The following is a 19,212-nucleotide window of genomic DNA, read 5'->3' on the forward strand; positions in this document are numbered from 1 at the left end:
CGCCTCCAGTGGACCCTGGACGTCCACAGGCCAGGCAGGCTGTGGCCCTTGGGACAGCGGCATGGCTGCCAGTGACATTCAGCCCCCACTCCCATGGACAACTCAGTGGCCTGCTCCCAGGGGGAGGAGATGGCCAGTGCCAGACCACAAAAGGGGGCCATCCCCAGGGGGACAGGGACCCCCACTGCCACCATGAGCCTTCAGGACCACCCCACCATTGGACAAGGGACAGGGACTTGCCGCCCACCCAAGGGATGGGGGGTATGCACCATGAAACAGGGGTCTGTACTCCTGGCCTGTACCTCACTTCCCTCCTATCTGCACAGCTGCACCTTCCTACAGCCAGGAAACCCTCGCACCCTCTGTAGTGCCCTACAGCCCCCCAGAGATGAGGGACAAGGACCATGCCATGCCACCTGCCAAACCAGGGTGACCTCGCTCCTGGAGGGGGCAAAGGCAGGAGGTGGAGGACCACCACTTTGCCTCCTCAGTCCTCCAGCAGGTGTAGGCAGCAGAGTGGCACCCTCACCTGGCACCAGGCAACCTTGGCAGAACTGAATGGCACCTTGAGGGATGTGGCAGGCACCTTCAGGGAGCTCCTGGCCCAGATGCCACCTCCCACCATCACCCTGAAGCTCCTTCTGCTGTCTCCCTTGCAGAGCCCCATGCTGTCCCCACTCACAATCCCTCTTTCTGGAGCCTCACCTGACAGCCCCCCTGGAGAGGCCCATGTGGGGGCTGATCACCCATCTGGGGCGGACCTCTGGCCCTACCTCCCTGTCCTCCCTGCACCCTCTCAGCCCTGTCGGGGACCCCAGACCAGAGAGGTGTTGGTTCCGGGACCAGCATGGGTTGAGACCCTCCACGTCTGCCCCACAGTAAGGGCCCCCTATGCAGGCCATCCATGTCCCCTGCCTCCTGTATATAGTTCAGCCCCTCCCACCTGAATATAGTTCACCCCTCTCCCACCTCTACGTAGGTGTATGATAATGTTTGACATAGTTTGAGCAATATCATTTGTTGTGTTGAATAATAGTTTATTTCACCTATATCCATTTGTACTGTGTGCCCATTGGGGAGGGCAGTATGCGGCAGGTTGGGGGCAGTGTGTAGGGAGGTGGGGAAGCTGCATGCAGGAGGTGGAGGTGCGGAGTGCACAGGGTGTGGGGCTGTGTATGGTAGACTCACTAGGAGAGGCAGGTCAAAGTATTGGCTCAGGGACTCCCGGACATGGACCCTGTCCTGGTGGGCCTGGTGGCTGGGGGTGGCAACTGGATGGGAGTAGCCTGTGCTGACCTCAGCCACCCACCGCTGTACAAAGGCCTCCACCTTGCTCTCCATGATATTATGGAGCATGCAACAAGCACCTAGCACCTGGGTGGCATTGAGGATGTCCACTTCCAGGCAAGTAGGAGGCAGTGTCACCAGACCTTGAGATGGCTGAAAGTTTGCTTGACCACATTGTGGGCATGGTAGAGCTGGTTGTTAAATCGCTCCTGGCTGGGGGGTGCGTTGGCTCATATAGGGGTGCATGAGCCACAGCTGGAATGGGTATGCCAAGTTGATCACCAGGCAAAGGGTGTCCTCCAGCGGGATCTCCCTCTGGGGGATGTAGGTCTCTGCATCCAGCCAGCAGCACAGGCCCAAATTGCAGAAAACACACACATTGTGGGTGCAGCCAGGCCAGCCCACATAGATGTCCTGGAATCAGCCCTGGCTGTCCACAATGGCCTGCAGGACCATGGAGCGATGGCTCTTCCTGTTTATATATGCTCCTTCGCTGTGCTCCAGGGTGTGAATGGGTATGTGGGTCACCTTAAGGGCCCTGAAGAAATTCAGAAACCCAAGTGTAGCAAAGCCCGTGATGGCCTTATCCATGTCCCCAATGCAGACCACATGTGGAGGAACATCGCATTGAGGGCATGCACCATCTGCAGGGGGGGAAACATGCACACCCTTGAGGGTGTGTGGGGTGTGCCAGGCCCTGCCTCAGCCTCACCCCGGTTTCTCAGTCCTGGCTCCCCCGGCCACGCAGTGGGTGCATGGCTTGGCCCTCCTCACCTCCATCATGACAACCCTGACCGTGGTCTTGGCCACACCAAATTGGTGTCTCATGGAGTAGTAGCTGTCTGGAGTGGCCAGCTTCCAGACTGCATTTGCAGCCCTCTTCTCCATGGGTAGGGAACACCACATCCGGGTGTCCTCATTTCTCAGAGCAGGGGACAGCCACTGGCAGAACTCCATAAAGGTCTTCAGCCTCATCCAAAAATTCCAGAGCCACTGGTTATTGTCCCATGACTAGATGCTCCCACCAAGCTGAGCTGGTGGGGTAGCTAGTTCCAGAGCTGGTGGAGCACCCAGTGTGTGTTTTGGGGGTGGGAGGTGGCAACAAAGGTTCTGAGGGTCTGGGGCAACCCTGGCTGCCCTGGGGGGAGTGGGGGAGCTCCCCCAGCAGGAGCTGCAGGGCGGCCACCACTGTTGTGGCCAGCAGGGCGATCTCTCTACTGGTGGCAGCAAGCAGGTTTTCCAGCTTCTGCTCAGTCACGCTCTGGCCTGAGGGCACTGTGCCTGTTGGTCTGGTAGCAGCTCTTCAGGCCTCGTGCTGTGCAGGGTGGGGATATCAGGGAGTGGCCTTTTATAGGGAGGGCCGGCTAAGACCCCGAAATGGCTAGCCTGCCATGAAGCCCCTGCAAGAGCATTTCCTGGCCCTTCTTTCAACAGATGCGTGGGTATGTGTAGACATTATTTTTCAAAGGGCTCACTGGCTCCTTCTGAAAGGACAAATGGTTCTTTCAATGGCAGAAATCAATGGGGCCAGCCCCAGCCCATGTGTAGACACTCCCCTTCGAAAGGATGTCTTTTGGCTACTCTCTTTTGGTTCACTTTTGAAAGAGATCTCTAGTGTTGTTGTAGCTCCTGAGACATTTGGCTATTTTTCATATTATTTGTGATGTGGGCCATGTCTCTTCATGGGTGCAACTATTATAACTCTGCATATTGATCTCCAGTGGTCTCATACAAGTCCTCCTCTTATAAATGGTATGACTCAGGGGACCAAGTTTATTACTTGTGAAGGAGAGTGCCAACCGACTCTGGTGAGAGGTTCCAAAACAGTTCTTACTACTCCCCAAACAAGCCTCAGTAAATCTGTGATGCATTTCTCCATGTGTTATTTACTTTTCCTTTACCATACTTTTTCTTCTTGTGCCCTCGCCTTTCTTTTTTAAATCTCCATACATTTGTTTATATTGAACAATATATTTATATTGCTTTTTTACCTTGGGGTACTGTAGCATGCAGGGGTGTCTTAAGATGTCAGCTAGTAGATCTAATCCTTTTTGACATCCCATGACCCCTGAGGAAAAATGTAGACATGCATTGTGCTTCTACATTAACTAACACTTCATCTTATGTGTACTTGACAGACAAATGGAGTGGAAATTATACATAAGATAAATAAAACTAGACATCCTATCTAGTAATCTGACATTTCATTTGTTCCTCCAACTGAGTGGGTGGTTCAAATGAGAGGAGCAGGCTTGAATTATGACCTTTTTTATCTATCTATCTATCTATCTATCTATCGGAGGTGGTGCAGAGTGCATTTGGATTCAAAAGAGTGCTTTGCTAAGGTGTGGGGTAGTGAAACATAACATTAACTGATAAAAGAAACCATTCTTACCTTCCAAAACAAGAAGCAGTCAAGTAGCATTTTAAAGACTAGCAAAATAGTTCAAATAAAAAATTAAATTAAAATAAATTAAATTAAATAAACTATTTTGCTAGTCTTTAAAGTGCTACTTGACTGCTTTTTGTTTTGATAGTGTATAGACTAGCATGGCTTCCTCTCTGTTACCATTCTTACCTAGTCGTGGTAGGGATAATAGTGGGGTATTGCTGACTAGCTAAAAAAAAAGATCTAGAGTCTGACTTCTGCATTCTACCTTATGGAAAGTTTTATTTATTTATGCATTTATTTATTTATTTATTGGTAAAGTGTCATCATACAGCTTCATTAGTATTTGAATCGTATTTTTTCACAGGTGTCCACATCTACATAAGGTGATGGTACTGGTGAATATCTGGATAAGCCTAGGAACTCCACAAAAATCCAGAAAGCTGAGCAAAGAGCTGACAAAGTCATTACAAAATGCTGATGGGATTGTGGCCTAAGCCCTGCCTCACACAAGTGGCCAGGTGCTTATCTCCACTTCAGATTCATAGCTGTGAACCTTCTTCTGACGTGAGTTGCTTAATCCAGGTCAAATCTTTTCCACAAAACATGTGGTTGTGGCACCCATTGGGCTACCAATAGACATTGTGGTTGACTCCTCTACTTCTGCGGTTAGGGTATTTACGTGGAAGATCCAAGCTCTAGTCCATGTCCCTGTGACGATTTAAGCATTCCATACAAAGTGTAGCAGCTTTAACAGGTGAGACAGAGAAAGCCACAACTGAATAACCTCATGCCCAGTTAGAGAGCTCACTGAGTGGAGGGAGAACCAACTTCCAAGTCCTGCTCCAAAAGAGGCAGAATGGGGACCACAGTCTCTCCCATCTTGGGTGAGTGCTCTAACCACTAGGTTGTAAGGAGAGGGACAGAACTAACCACTGCCTCATCTGCCTATGTTTTGTGGGCCATGACCCAGCAGGTCAGATCCAAGCCTAACAGGCATTCTCAGAGGCACCTAGAGAATACTCATGATCACAGACATGGACTAAAATTTACTAAGTGCCCCAAAGAATGTAAGACATGGTACTTATACTGAAGGGTAAAAATCACTTCCCTGCGTTCAGCTTAAGAAGGTGCCTTCCTACAGACAGTCTTCTTATATGCTTTATTTCTCTACTTCTGCTTTGTGGTTTGTTCCCATGTTTAATTTCCTCAATTCTGTTCTTCACCACTTATCCATCTAGTTTTTTTGCTATTGTCTTAATTCTGTTATTTCTTTATGGTTACAATATTTTAACTCCCAGTAACCATCCTTTCCACGCAACCAATTAATAACAGTAACATGACAGGCAGCTGAAAGTAAAACTTTGTATGTAAAAATTTCCTCACACTGATAAGGGTGTCAAGGTTCTGGTATACATATGTACTGGATAATACTACTAATCTGTCTCTGGGCTCTGTGGTGTTTGGAGCTTCACACAACAGTTTCTTCCACCTGAAAAATTATCTTTTGAAGGAACCAGGCAGTTTAGTGTGTCTAAATTTAAAGTTAGAAGATTACCAGGAAAGCCTATCTATTGGAATTACTTATCTGAGCCAAAGTAATTCAAGTAATTCAAGTGCAGTGAAACACTTCTAATTTTAAATTCAGAAGCCTGGAACAGTGAGTTGGATTCTCTGGTGTAGCATCTAGTTGATATCACTCTTCCCCTCTCATTCTCTCTGCTTTTGTGCCTTATTTTATTTTATTTTATTTTTTTTTTAAATCTGAGTGCTGGTGCAATTAAAAGAGAATTGTACCATTACTTTAAAAAAAAACAACCCCTCCCAAAAAACCCCCTACCAGTTAAGATATTTCCTATGAAACATAAACTGGCTATAGAAAATTGCTAAAATATAATTATATTTACATGGGAAAATGCAGCAATGCATATTTTTGGATGTGTGCTGGAGTGCAAGTTGTTTGTGTGTGGGATTAGCACTTTTACTGAAGAAATTACTTATAGACAGACAACCCCATTATATACGTGGGCGATACATCAACCAAATGGTGAGAAGGTGAAATTTATATGGCTCTTTATTAAAGATGGTTAGCTCCATAAATGGAAGCATGATGAACAACAGTGATAAAATACCTGATTTTTGTTTTGTTTGGGAGGGTGCTTTTTGTGAGTTTGGGTTGCTGTTAGTTCATGTCTCTCTGTATTTATGAGGCATTAGTTGCTATGGCATTAGATCAAAAGGGACTATTAAAGGAACCAAATAGAGAAGTGAAACAAAACAAAACAAAACAAAACAAAATATTCAAACAGAATAGCCAGGATTACAGCCACAAGGGGAAAACTTCTCATCCCCAACACTGGTTTATGTAGCTATTTTTCCGAGGCTGGGAAAATAGCTGAATGGCCGGCAAGGATTTACCCAGAGACAGACAGCACAACCTGCAAGCAGGATGATCTGTTTCTCCCATCCAAAGATGGAGATTACTGGTCTGAAGGGATTTACAAAAGAGGGCAAGGAAAGGTTAAGATGTCAGCATTTGCCATGCATACAGGCCATTAGCTGGCTTTGCTGTTTGTTCTGTGTGTTTTGTACATGTTTGTGTGTGAGGGAGAGAAGGAAGAATAAGAATAAAAAACACTTATTTGGGATTTTTTTTATTAAGCTCAGTGGTTATAGGTCTCTGAAATGAAAGCGTTTATAAGTGTCAAATATAAAGAGGTCTGTTGCGTTTATACATTTGGGCAACAGGGAAACAGCAGCTCTGAGATCCAAGTGATTAGACTGAGTGGTTCCACCCAAGGGGAGGTGTAGAAGGATAGGAGTGTCATCTAATGAGAGCACTTGACAGGTGGACTAAACAGAGCTCAAGGCACCGTTTACCTAGGAATCATGACAGGTTTTTTTTAAATCAAGAAAGGTTGATGGGACCATTGTGCATGTAAAGTATAATTCTATACTGAAAGCATTTGATAACTGAACACATCGGCTACGTCTACACTAGCACATTACGTCGAAGTAGCCTACTTCGAAGTAAGAACATCGAAATAGGCTACTTCGATGCATATTGTCTACACGTCCTCCAGGGCTGGCAATGTCGACGTTCAACATTGAAGTAGCAACGGGGAACGTCAAAAAGAGCCTCCCTGGAAGGAAATGCAGAGCGTCTACACACACAAACACCCTCTTTCGAAATAAGGGGCCAGGACAGACCGCGGACTGGGTCACAGAGCACACTAGCCCTTCCGGGGCAGCTGCAAGCCGCTTCTTTAAAGGGTCCCTCCCAGACACACCTGGCCTGCACAGCACGATGTCTGCAAAGCAGTAGACACTTTCTCACAGACCAAGTCACAGTAGATATGGACGCCCAGCAGCAGGAAGCGGAGGCCTTCTAGGTAGACATCCAGGGCGCAAGCGCCCTGCTAGGTGCTGCCCGGGAGGCCGCACAGTGGCTGCTGCCAGAGGAGCCCACCCCGGAAGCAGACAGGGATGCCCCTGACCACCAGGCTCCCCTCTTCCTCCCTCACTGGATGCTCCTCCGCCTCTGGAGCTACCCCACCAGCTCCGAGTGGTGGGAGCAGCTTGTCATGCGGGAGTGGGATGACGATATGTGGCTCCAGAACTTCCGCATGCACCGGCAGACCTTTCTCAAGCTCTGCCAGTGGCTCACCCCAGCACTGAGGCACCACGACACCTGGATGCGGTGTGCCCTCCCCGTCGAGAGGAGGGCCGCAATAGCCATCCGGAAGCTGGCCATTCCAGACAGCTATCGCTCTGTGAGACACCAGTTTGGAGTGGGAAAGGCCACGGTCGGGGTCGTCGTCATGGAGGTAAGGAGGCCAGGGCACACACCCACTGGAGGGCGGAAGGGCCGGGTGTGGGCTTGGGGAGGGAGGGACAAAAGGGGGGAGGGAGTGGCCGGGTGTGGGGCTAGAAAGGAAGGGATACCGGGGAGGGATGGGCTGGGCAAGTGGGGAACCCGGGGAGGTGCCTGGGAGGGGGGCCTGAGGGAAGGGCCCCGGGGCACCCTGCACAGCCTCATGGGCACCTGTGTTCCCTCCCCACAGGTGGTCTGTGTGCTTAATGCCATGTTGCTCCAGAGAGTCGTCCAACTCGGGGACCTGGACACAACCGTCGCCGGATTTGCCTCCATGGGGTTCCCAAACTACTTCGGGACCCTGGATGGGACCCACATCCCCATCTGCACCCCGGACTACAGCGGAGGAAGATACATCAACCTCAGGGGCTACCACTCCGTGGTCCTGCAGGCCATGGTGGACAGTCGGGGCCGCTTCCAGGACGTGTACGTGGGCTGGACCGGCTGCACACATGATGCCCATGTTTTTAGGAACTCGGGCCTGTGCCGTTGGCTGGAGGCGGGGACCTACATTCCCCAGATGGAGATGCCTCTGGGGGACACCACTGTACCCCTCTGCCTCGTGGTGGACGCGGCCTATCCCCTCCAGCCCTGGCTCATGCGCCCGTACACCAGCCACCTCAACGCCAGCCAGGAGCGGTTCAATGTCCGCCTGAACCATGCCTGCCAGGTAGTGGAGAGAACATTCGGCCGTCTGAAGGGCCGCTGGAGGTGCCTCCTTGCCTGACTGGACGTAAGCCTCCAAAACATCCCCCAGGTTGTGGAAGCGTGCTGCACGCTCCACAACATCATTGAGAGCAAGGAGGAGGCTTTTGTCCAGGGGTGGGCGGTTGACGCCGGCACGGGCTTCCCCCAGCCGGCCACCGCACCCAGCTCCAAGTCCACCATGACGGGGTATGGGTCCGTGAGGCCCTGTGGGCCCACTTCGATCAGGGAGACCCCTGAGCACCTCCCTGGCCTTCCCCAGAAGACCCACCCCCCACACAGCCCACAATGCCCGCACACGCACACCGCCCCCAACACCCACATGCCACCCCCCCAACAAGAACACAACTCCAGCTTTTTGGAAAATAAAACTTTTTTTTTAAACTGGATAACTTGCTTGATTCAACAAAGAAACTGTAATTAATCTACAAAAAGGGGGATAGCTATATACAAAAAGGGGGACAACTATATAGATGGACCAACAGCCGAGCCGTCCACCGGGCCCCCATCAGTCCGGCGTGGGGGTAGAGGGGCACAAGCTCTGGTGGGTATGGCTTGCAACGCCCCCCCCCCGTGTCTGCGGTCCCCGGTGTGGCCGGCTGGGGGCTGGGAGGACCAGCAGGTAGGGCCAGGATGCCTCCACTGGCTGGTCTTCAGCTCCAACGGGCTCTGTGGAGCTTGACGGTGGTGAGGCGGGTGGGGTGGCAGGTGGGGCAGCAGGCAGCGAGGCAGGTAGAGTGGCGGGGAGGGTGGCCCGGGGGGTGGGAGCCGGGCGACAGCCTCCTGGATCGACCTGGCTATGTCCCTGAAAACCCCCATAAAGTCCTCCCACGCCGCCCACCTCCAGGTGGACTCCTCCCGCTCGAAGCGGAGTCTTTCCTCCACCACCTCCATCTGGCGCCAGAGAGCTGCCAGCAGCTGAGGGTCCACTGGGGCCATCCCAAGAATCTGGTGGTGGCAGGACTGTCCTGCTGGCCTTGGGGGTGTCTCCAGCCACTGGCGGGGCTGGCCTCCGGCGGGCTGTCAGGGACAACAGACAGTGACTGGCTGCCTGGGGTGTCCGATGCTGCAGCTGGAGAGAGGGAGAGAGGGAGGGGAAGGCTGTTAGCCCAGTGCCCTGGCCCGTGGCCCGTTCTCCCCACCCCCTCTTGGGTGCTGGGTATCCGTCCCTGTCAGTGGCTTTGATGTCCCTGTTGGCTGTCGCCACGGCATTGTCCCCCCACCCCCGGGGTCAAGACTGAGTTCTATCCTTGGGTACGGGTGTTGATGGGCGCTGATGGTCGTGCCACCATCCTGGGACTGTACTGTGGCTGGGCATTCATGGGTTGGGGTCCGCTGGGGGTGTGTGAGTCTCCCGGTTGTGGCTGGTGCCCCCGCCCTGTGGCCCATGGATGTGTGCTCTGTGGGATGCGTACCTGACTGTCCCTTGCCGCGGTCGGGGGAAGCCTGGTGGGTGGATGCCCCCCCTCTTCGCTGCTGGACCCCTCCTCCACTGTCCCGAGGGGGGGCTTCTCAGGTGGGCCCCAGGGTGCGGGGCTGGCCTCCAGGCCAGACTCCAGCTCCGAGGCCTGCTGGGGCTCGTCGGCCATGGAGTCAAGGCTGGCTGGGGGGAGGAGGTGTCCCAGGGGCCCAGGATGGCCTTGAGCTCCCTGTAATAGGGGCAAGTGGCGGGGGCAGCCCCAGACCAGCTGGCCGAGTCCTGGGCCCAGGCGTACCCCTGCCGCAGCTCCTTCACTTTACGCCGAACATGATCTGGAGTGCAGGCAGGGTGACCCTGGGCAGCCAGGCCCTCAGCCAGTAGGGCAAACTCTTCTGCGTTCCGCTGCTTGCTCACCATCACATGGAGCACCTCCTTCTCGCCCCAGAGCCCCAGCAGGTCTCAGAGCTCGGCCTCCAACCAGGAGGGGCCCTGCGTCCTTTTGGCCCCCCCACCTGGCTGCTGGGGTGCCTGGGTCTCCTCAGGAGGGAAGCCCTGGGGGCGCTTGGGGGTCTGGCTGCAGGCCATGGGTAAAGGCAGTGGGGATCGGGGCCTGTGAGAAGTGTGCAGGGCTAGCATGTGCCTGTGCTGCTGCCTGTACACTCTCAGCTTCCTGCCACAGGAAATCCAGGTCAGTGGTGCCTTTAAGGTTGCTGCACGTGGAGACCATAGAGCCCCGCAGGGGCTGGAGAGAGCATCTCTCAACCCCTCAGCTGATGGCTGCCATGGAGGACCCCGCAATTTCGAAGTAGTGAGACGCAGATTGTCTACACACACCCTACTTCAACGTTCAATGTCAAAGTAGGGTGCTATTCCCATCCTTGGATGGGAGTAGCGACTTCGACGTCTCGCTGCCTAACGTCAATTTCAACGTCAAAATAGCACCTGGCACGTGTAGACGTGCCGGGTGCTATTTCGACGTTGGGCTGGCTACTTCAAAGTAGCTAGCCAGAGCAGACACGCCCATCCAAAACAGAACACAGTCCTTCTCAAATGAAACCTGCATTCATGACAGTACACTAGGCACCCCACAAGATGGAGCAGGTTGCTTCCCATGGAATTCATGGCAGGTCTGGGCAAAAGCAGAAAGAAGGCCCTCCGTTTCACTGTCATCCTTCACCTGCATAATAACCAGTGAAAATCTAACCCTGAATATGTACTATAAGGTTTGTTCTTCGGCCTATAAATGGATTGAAACATACTTTAAAAGCTGTCTCCCTGAATTCATGTCTCCATTCCTTTGAATAGAAATTTTGTGACAATTTTATGCTCAGTACTGAACAGCCTCTGAACAATTATTTTAGGAAGCAGAAAGCTTCATTTCTAAAGTTAAGTTCATATTAGGTATTAGATCATGCTACATCTCTACTTTTGCAGAAAGACAGTGGCAGTAAGCTATTGTGAGGATCATCCCACAAGCCAACTATTACACTAGCATTCATTGGTCTGAAGCACATCACTGACAAGTGCCTCTTTCTGCATCATTTTCCTTTTATTATTATTATTATTATTATTATTATTATTATTATTAAACCTAGTAAGCACCTCTAAATTTAACTCTGTATGAAATATAATATGAGTTTGTAATGAAAAGTGACACGGAGTGATCCAATTAGGTCTATTTAAAACAGGCACATATTGTTAAGTATGTCATATGAAGAAGACATACATTTCAGAAGTAGCCAAGACCACTAAAAGAGTTGCTAATTAATGGAGAATCTATTCATTTCTCATGAATAAAAGAGTAAATAGCTACGTTAAACACCTGTAACCTGTAATAATGTGGTATATAACTTCCCCTGCCTGACTGTTACTTATGGACTATCTTATTCAGTTTGAGAATACATTTTCAATAATAAATAACAAATGTCGTGATAAATTTGGGCTTTGAGTGCTGAGCATGGCAAACGTACTTTTTCCTCTATCAATGGTCTACTGGATTTATATGTACTAGGTTAAAACATAGGAGACACATTTAAGCTATGTGGAAGGAGTGTGTGTTGGGTAGAGCGGAATGAAATAAATGTAAAACATAGGTTCAAGTTGTGCAAAGGGCTGGGTTTAAAACACTTGATTCTCTTAAATTTCTCATGGGTAATGTAATAATTCAAATATATAAATATGCAGCAGCCAACAGAAGATACTCCAAAATGTATCTAGTTAGAATAAAACAAAATAAATCAGGGAAAATCAAACTAAACCATTAGAAAACTATCCTGTCATTGGGAACAAGAAGTCCTGTGGCACCTTATAGACTAAGAGATATTTTGGAGCATAAGCTTCCTTGGGCAAAGACCCGCTTCATCAGATGCATCTGATGAAGCGGGTCTTTGCCCACGAAAGCTTATGCTCCAAAATATCTCTTAGTCTATAAGGTGCCACAGGACTTCTTGTTGTTCTCGAAGATACAGACTAACATGGCTACCTCTCTGATACTTGGCCTGTCATCTACGTTCCTGGGGGCTAAGCCTTCCACTCCTTTCCATCAGATAAATTCTGGGCTCCTATTTGGTGAACAGTGCTTGGCATTTTTTTTTAATTTTATATTTTGAAAATGCTATAAATGTTTCTCATCCTTTATAGACAGATCTATATAGCATGTGAGAAGAGCCAACATAGTTCTCAAGGAATATGACAGCATTCTGTACATATTGTGTAACTAATTTTAAAGAACTATCACAATACATTAGAACTTTGTTGGCTTTATCCTTCTCAATTGCTGGTTCAAATAACCTGTGGAAAACGTCATTCTCTAGTGTTCTTTAGCAGGAATATTGATCTCTGTTAAATTGTACAGGATTTTTCCATAAGGCTTTCTGTGATGGAGAGATCAGATGACCTATAAATTAGCTTTAAAGGAAAAGTAAAACCCTGATTAAATTCTACTGGTTGTTTCATATATTCAACCTGCTTTATTATTTACTTAGCATATACATAACCAAGGTGATGATGATAGGACCAGAGTGCTATGAACTGATTACTTTTACTTCATTGTGGCTGATTAAATTATTTTTATTAGCTTCAATAAATTTGGGTTTGCATCTACAAAATTTTGCTTTCATTCTGTGGATATGATAGCAAACACAGGACAACACGTTTATCATATTTTCAATGCCAAACCATGTATTAGCCCAGATCAGTTCGAAGTTGGTCCCATGCTTGTTTTCAGTTTCCTTTCAGACTTTTTTGATGAACCTGCACAATCTGTCTAAAGTACTTTGCCTTCTCATATGATCCTTGATAACATTATGTCTTGAGTTTGTACTGAGACCTGAAGCCTAGTGTGTTGACATATCTTTGGCTGTTTTGAGGTGTGAATGTATATTTGCTATAGATCTAAACTGTATGTTTATAAGCTCACTGGTTATAAAATACTTTTCCTACCTATGCATGGATAGATTATCAAAACAGGAAAATATCCACATTTATGTAAATTGGTTCAGCCTGTTGCTAATAAAAGTGTTATGCTTATAATCAGAGTACACAGGGAAGAAAACCCATAAATATTTTTAAAATTAGGAGTTTTATGACAGCTGATATTAGATGCATACAAAAGAATTATTTGATGCATTCTGCATTTGAAATTCAGATTTAACTTATTGAACCATTAGATTGCTTAAGATGAATGAGGAATCATGACACAAAAGACACAGAAACAATTTTATTTCTAACTGAGAGAAACTAAGAAATCAAAACTGATTAAAATATTAATATTAATATTTTTCAGTTAGCAAATGGAAAAATACTGATGAATGCTTAGAAACCACTCCATCCAGCAAACACTCTAGATAAAGGAGGAACATTTTAGCAGTGTTACAGTTCAATCTCTCTCTCTCTCTCTCTTTCCCTTTCTCTCTCTCCCTCTCTTTCTCTGTGCATATATGAAAAAGATGTATGTACCAAATTATATTTTTATTTTATCTACAGTTGGGTGGTACGCACATTGTGTGATGGGACATTTAAATATGAAGATACAGAATTTATTATTATATGTTAGAGGTGTGTATACACGACAGAAGAATACAAATGAAAACCAACTAATTTTTTTTTGCAAATCTATACAACCCTGTGAAATTTCATGGTGTCTTAGTACCCAATTTCTTTTTGTGTACAATCAAATACACCACACAGCACTGAGACCTTGATTACTAGTGAAAAAATGAGATTTGTCAAGATCAAGCTGCAAGATCTCCACAGATCTCCTGGCAACATTGAGCTTCAAGGGGGGAATATGAATAGTCCTATGCTAAGGGACACAGGTTTAAAATTCTGAAGAAAAAAACATCTGGCTGATGAAGAGCAGCTAATCTCATGTGTCATGATTACTACATGCTGCTTTCCTATAAATAAAGATGATGCTAAGCATTAGTAGATTTTTTCCCATTTGAGAAACAAGTAGCAAGCATGAACCTAGAATAATTCATATTCTGTTGGTGAAAAGTTTCAAACTGTTAGGCTCTGACTTATTTTGTGACTTGAGAAATTGGGAAAACAGGTATATAATCCACATATTAGAAGCTGACAGAGAGAACGAGTTGATAAATGTATGAATATATGACAATGTATGAATATATGAGAGTTCACCTCAATGGATGAATAATAGAATCATATCATAATGGAACTGGAAGGAACCTTGGGATGTCATCAAGCCAAGTCCACAGGACTTGTGGTAGGACCAAGGAATGTCTAGATAATCCCTGACAGGTATTTGTCTAATCTGCTCTTAAACTATGGCCAATGATGGAGATTCCATAACTCCCATAGGCAATTTATTCCAGTGCATAACCACCCTGAAAGTTAGAAAGATATTTCTAATAACCAACCTAAACCTCCCTTGTTGCAATTTAACCCATTGTTTTTTTCCGATCATCAGAGGTCAAGAAGTTGTCAAGAATCTTCTAGTGTACCACAGAGGGCTTCAAAGTTACCCAAGCTCATGGCTCACTCTGACCCACGGCTCCCTTTCCACAGTATTCCTTTCTAGGCAGTTATTTCCCATTTGGTATATGCGCAACTGATTATCCTTTCCTTGTCAGAGTACCTTGCATTTGTGCTTACTGAATTTTATTCTATTTATCACTATTTATCTATTTCTCCAACTTGTCCAGATCATTATGAATAGATTGGTTTAAATTATCCCATCCTCACAGCAATTGTATCCCCTTCTCAGCTTGGTATCATCCACACACAGATCATAAATGCACTTTCTATGCCCTTAGCTAAATCATTGATGAAGATATTAAACAGAACTGGTCCCCAAGCTGATCCTTCTACTCGTTATGATGTACCATTGATAACTACTCTTTGGGAACAGTTATCAAACTATTTATACATCCACCTTATAGCAGCTCTATCTAGGTTGTATTTCCCTAGCTTATTAATGAGAATGTCGTGTGAGACTGCATCAAACACCTTGCTAAAGTCTAAATATATCACATCTACCTCTTCCCTCATATCCACAACTCTTGTTGATTTGACATGATTTGTACTTTAGAAACTTGGGGTGACTGTTATTTATCACCTTATTTCTAGATGTTTGCAAATGGATTCTTTAATTATTTGCTCAACTGTCTTTCTCAGTATAGAAGTTAAGCTGACTGGTCTGTAATTCCTTGGGTTGTCCTTATTTCCTTTTTTAATAGCTGGGCATTATATTTGCCCTTTCCAGTCACCTGAAATCTCTCTCATATTCCATGCTTTTTCACAGATTATAGCCAAAGTCTTCAAAGAAGACACTTCACAGCAATTACCAGCACAAAGTGTTTCAGAGTCTGTTTACTCAAAGTAAAAAAAATAACCTACTCAAAAGCAGAATAAAGATGAAAAAATATATGCATGGGAAAATGTGGAGTGTAGTAACTGTAGATGAATAATAGTTACATTTGTAAGTAATTCTCATTCCAACATTAGTGTTTAGAAATATCATGTTGGTAGAATTGCAATGGAACTGAATATTAGGTGTGGACCTGGCACTGAACATTGTAATTTAGTTGGAAGTAATAGGACAAAGGATGAAGAATCAAATACTATGCTGATTTTCAACAGAAAAGTACCAGTTAAGTTTTTGCATCATCAGAAAATGTAGTCATGCATGATTTTATCCCCTGGAAAGAAAGATACTCATTGATGCTCCCTTGTTCTGTGTAGTAACCAAAACATGTAATAGCATAAAAAGCATTCAAAGTAGTTCTGTTTAAGACTGATATATGAACTATTTTAAATTTCTTGTGTGATAGGACTAATTTCTTGGATCCGTTTGCATGTGCTTGTGGTAGAAGCAATGTATATGGGTTACTCAGAAGTCCTCTGTGGTACACTAGAAGATTCTTGACAACAGTTTGAAGGTTAGGTATGCTACAGCATATTTTAATTGTATCAACTGTACAACTATGCTCTAATGCATCACCTTAAAATACAATAATTATAGCAGACATACCTATCATTTTCAGCTGCAGTATATGGATATGACTGGCTCATACCTATCATTTACAAAGAAAAAAAATGTTCAGGTGTGGCAAACAATGACAAAGAAATTCAAGGAGAGAGCAATTTCTTTGAGTTTTCTTTGGATTCCAAAAATTAGCTGCACCTATTGTGCACAAAACAACTATTGGAAATGCAAGCCTGCTTTTCTCTAGGGACTTGTCTAAAACCACACACTATTGAAAAGCCTATATCTAGATGACACACGCTGTAAATGTGTGATTTGTTTAAAGTTATCCCTATAAAGGCAGAGTCATGAAGGCTCTGGTATCTTCCCATGTAAGAGGAAAAGCTAAGATAACAGTGATAGAATCTCCTATCTCTGTAGGAAGACAGTGACCATATTGTAATGAGTTAAGCAAGTTGTCCAAACAGACAGTACTTTTCTTGTTTGTTAAATAAGGCTTATGAAAGTTTAGATCAGGTTTTTTTATCAGTACTCATCTATACAGTGAATTCTTATAGCCCTTTAATACCTGCCGGAATGAAAATGATTCCATACATCTATTCTTCAGTTTAAATGACCAAAATTTTGACAGCAATTACTGGAAATGTAAAGGCTAGAAATTTTATACAATATTTTCACTATCAAAGTGGAGGAAGATTCAGCTATTCTTTAGGGCAATAGCAGGCTTTCTGTTTTTTATTGCTTTCTCATAAGACATTAAATTTATTCACCCAAGTGGAAACCCAACAGAAGAACAGGATACTCTTCTTTTGCTGACAGTTAATTCTGTCATGGGGTGGCAGACAAAAATCAATGACAAATGTGCATCAGGTTTGGCTTAGGTAGAGTGTTTTGTTGCACCCATGACATAGAAAATAAATAGTTCTTTAGCCTTGAGAAGTTGAGTTTCAAATTTTTGAGCAATTTCTCCATCAGGAGGCATTCATCGTCAAGGGTGAGCACCTAAAGCTGTTGCTAAGTGGTGTATCTGCCATACAGTGGAACACACAACATTGATTTTTAGGAAAATCAATTCCCAGTTTTACAAGATCAAACCCAGAAGACAGCAAAAGAGAAAATGGACTTTATTATATAATGATAATCATTGTACTATACAGATTCTTGAAAGAGATGCATGGCAAAGAAACATCATATTGATTTACCAGTAATAAACTCTGACTGTTACGTGTCTAACTGAGCTGCTTGAATCACTAGCTATAACACTATTGATCATAAACAGTGAGAGTCTTCTTATCTGTAAATAAGGTCTTTTCATTCTATTTCTCAGTACTTAGAGATTGGTGAAAATGAGGTGAAGCACAACAAGACACCAGATGTCACTGCTTCAAAGTATTGCTGAAAGAGCGGGGGAGGGAATTTGAGGCTTCTCGTAAGCAAAGATATCAAATCCAGAAATGGATCCTCTGGGTAACATTTTTGAAACTAGCCTGACCCATTTCCTCATGAGTCTGACATTCATTATTCAAAAAAATGTATTATTAAGAGATCCTGTTTTTGCTAGCTGGCATGTGTATCTTTTTTTTTCTTTTCAGAAAAAAACTCAAAAAGCAGATGAAAGGAAAATAGGTGCTTAAGATGGAGCATATGTATATTCATGGGAAAAAGTTAATATATATTTTCAGTACATGCTAAAAGAGGACTCCTCTCTCTCTGCTCTTATTTTAACAACATGTTTATCCTACTATTTAAAACTAGTTCCAGTAACTATTTCCAAGCTGGGCCTTGTCTATATGGCTATGTTTAGACTGCATTGGTGTTTTGAAATAATTTGTGCACAGAAGTTCAAAATAAAGGGCTATTTTAAAAGTTCCATTACCCCTCTCAGGACAAGAGGTAGTGGAATTGAAAAAGCAAAAAGCCATGAATACTTTTAGAATACCTTTGTATATCAAAATAGCACCCTAATGTAAACATAGCCTAAGAGAAAAGGTGTACCAAGTTAGCAGAAGAGATTTAAATCAAGCTAGCCAAAGAAGTCTAATAATCCTATCTAGAGGGACTTAAACTAGTTTAATCTTCTGTTTAAATATGTTTAGCTTAATTTGGTAATTTACACATAAAAACTCAACCAAATTCAGCTGGCGTTAAAATATCTTAAATACATCCGCCATAGTTCCAGGTAGCAGTTCCAAAAATGCTACTGCACACAAAAATGAATTTTGAAATAGCACTTAGCTATTTTGAAATACAGTCTTTGCACATAGAACCTATTTTGAAATAGAGACATTGGACACACTATGGCTTATTTCAAAATAGGTTATCTTCCCTGGCTATGTGTGCTCTTGCATTCCTCCTTCAAAAAAAGAATACAAATGAAAAAAATAAAAATGCAAATGAGGCACTGATTTACATAACTTGCACTTCATTTGCATAATCTCTTTTTGGAAGAGATTCTTTTGAAAGAAAAAAGCACTGTAGATGGGGCTGTTTTGGAAATAAACCCCACCTTTGAAAAATCCCTTCTTCCTATTTTGCTTCAGGGAGAAGAGTTCTTTTGAAGATAGGGTTTATTTTTGAAAGACACACCCCTGTCTATACTTCTCTTTTTCTTTCAAAATAATTTCTTCCAAAAAGAGATTATGCAAATTAAGTGCAAGTTATGTAAATCAGTGCCTGATTTGCAATTTGATTCCCTTCATTTGCATTCCTCTTTCGAAAGAAGAATTAAAGTGTAGATGTAGGCCTGTCTACAAAGCCTGTATTTCCAAATAGCTATTCCAAAATAGGCACTATTTAGAATTTATTTGAAAATAGTGGTTGCATCATGTAGATGATAGCATCATTAACTGAAAATAATTTTGCTGTGTAGATCAACCCACAAAGAGCTTTTCTTCAGGTCTCTGTGGCTATGTCTACACTACAGAGATCTTTCAAAAGAAGCCCTTCTGGAAGATCTCTTCTGAGAGAACTTATTTTGAAAGAGTGTGTCTGCCACAAAAAAGCAAATCAAAAGAGTGATCTGCTCTTTCAAAAGAGGGTGTCCACACAACCCCCAACCAGGCCAGAGATCAAAAAATCAGGCCCCATAA

This window comes from Carettochelys insculpta, chromosome 1, assembly GCF_033958435.1.
Source record: "Carettochelys insculpta isolate YL-2023 chromosome 1, ASM3395843v1, whole genome shotgun sequence".
Taxonomy (NCBI): Eukaryota; Metazoa; Chordata; order Testudines; family Carettochelyidae; genus Carettochelys; species Carettochelys insculpta.